Source organism: Lynx rufus, unplaced genomic scaffold (genome assembly GCF_022079265.1).
Source record: "Lynx rufus isolate CCGP_SWC_20201006 ecotype Redwood Valley unplaced genomic scaffold, mLynRuf1.p SCAF_2, whole genome shotgun sequence".
In the NCBI taxonomy this organism is placed as follows: Eukaryota; Metazoa; Chordata; class Mammalia; order Carnivora; family Felidae; genus Lynx; species Lynx rufus.
This window is the reverse complement of record NW_025814834.1, coordinates 101,168,140-101,170,537: the sequence shown is the minus strand read 5'-3', so window position 1 is coordinate 101,170,537 and position 2,398 is coordinate 101,168,140.

Sequence of the window (2,398 nt, the reverse complement as noted above, 5' to 3'; positions counted from 1 at the left end):
CTTACTGGTGGGCACACTGAATCCCACATGAAACAAAGAGCTTCCCGTGGGATCAAAGGAACCAGAAATGTTCTCCACAGCCCAAAAATACTGATTCTACCTGCCCCTTTCACAAGGCCAGAGGAGATGTGGGTAAAACAGTAAGGATGGCTTTGGGATCGTACAGACTTGGATTCAAATATCACTTTAATTATCTCTCGATTAGATGCGTAAATTTAGGAAGCTCTTAGATTCGGTTCTCTTACCTGGAATGATAAATTATACATTTTTATTTATTTATTTATTTTTTATTGAAAAATTACAAATGAAAAGCATGGCTGTTGTAACAAGTTTTAGCACTACAAATATTCCCAAAGAAAATAAATGAGAGTCATGCCAATTACCCTTTCCATCTGGGCCCCTACCCTAAACACACCCATGGATATAGTCAATATTATCTGAGTGCTGTATCTTTGTTTGTGCTTCTACATTTATGTATACCTTGGAAAAAAGCATATGTAAGTATTTTCTTTATTATTGTTTTGTTTTGTGACAAGATTGTATCATGTATCATGATACCAAAGGGGTGCTCTACACACTCTTTTCCAACCCAATTTCTTCACTTAAATTTCATGTCCCCTGCAGGGACTCTTTGCTTTAACAGCTCTAAAATATTGCAAAATCTAGATGCTCTGTAATTTACTTGACTACTACTTATTTATGGAAAATCCCTTTTACCTTTTTTACCACTAAAAAATGTGCTAAAACAAATGTCCTTATAGTTACATTCTTGAGTACTGTTTTTTTTTAATCAGTATGGCACATTTTTAAAGTATAAATACTGAGTTCAAAGATTGTATGCATTTAAAAATTTTTGTTTACTGCCAGATAACTTCCCCCAATTAGTAATGATCTACATACCCATCAGCAAGTGTATGAGAGGGTCCATTTTCTCACATGCTTGTAAAATCTGCTGTTATCAGTATCTAATTTTTGCCCGTTTCGTGGTTGAAAATAGTTATCTTGCTTTTGGTTGAATTTGTATTTCCAAAAATCTAAAATGTGTGCAGAGAGGTCACCTGGAAGTGCTTGATGAATCAAAGCAATTAGCAAGAAATCATGCTTAGTTTTACCGGCAGAGAAAATAGTCTTGCTCAGGTTCTTTCTTGAACTTTGGGAGATGAGAAATTGGCATGAAGAAGGTAGATTACAAACAGTGGAGAAGCAGAGTACAGAGATGGTGTTGGGGCAACCCAAAGGAGTGTTTCCTTCCACAATATTCCAGAGAACTAGACTGCTGGCAACATTAGACTTACACCCAGAGCCATACTTTTGGCCTTGCCCTCTGGCTGCCAGTCGGTCAGTCCATTCAAGCTCAGTTTTCACCAAGCAATTTGACAGATGTGGAGCAGAGTTGTGTTATGATCTTTGCATCACACACACAAATGTCGTACTTAAAAAAATAAATGAATAAAATTATTTCATGTATTTTATATGCTCTCTCTGATGTTTTTCTAATGTTTCCTATACAAAAGAAATCAAAACAGTGAGTTTATTTCCCCAGAATGAAAGCACTGCCCTCTCATAGACCACAGGTGAACGCTGACACTAAGGCCCATAGCCTTATCCTAAGCATTTACCTAAGCATATACAGATTTGGTTCAATGAGGAGAGATGATTTGCCGGATTACAGCTCAGAGTTTAGATGATCTCTTTCAGACTGTGATGAGAAATGCACACACTCCCGCTTGATATATGTTAGCAATAAAATACTCTGAATTCCCACATTTATGTGGCAAATGAAAATAGGAAAGGAACAATGTTTTAAGGGTCAGATGAATTTCTGTTTGTTTTTAATTATATCACCTATTACTCACTAGAACCTTAGGAATTTTAGATAATCATTACCCCCATTTTATAGGCAAGGCATGGAGAGGTTGTCACTTACACAAAGTTAACAGATTTGGTAAGTAGAAGAGATCTGGTTTGAACCCCGGTCATCCGGGTTTGAGGCCAGATGCTTCTTTGACTGTTAACTGGTCCAGACTCACCAACTAGGGAGCAGGAGAGATGTTATCACCATTTCCCCCTTCCCCCAGCCCCCTCAAAACACACTAAGATTTGAATGCATTGCCTAACAACAAAGAGAAGTGAAGCTGCTTAAAATGGCAATGTAGGGCAACGAGTTAGTCTCCTCCATGATATCCATAAATTACTTCTGCTGCCCAGTTTCAATGGACAGGATTAAAATTTGACTCTGTCATGAAACCTCCTCACCGTATCCGCTCAGTGTGGTTAGGAAAGAAACTACACGCGTTATTGTAATAAAAATAATTGAAGACAAGGATTTATTCACGCGTTATTGTAACAAAAATAATTGAAGACAAGGATTTACTAACCAGTTAATAGAGAACTGGAA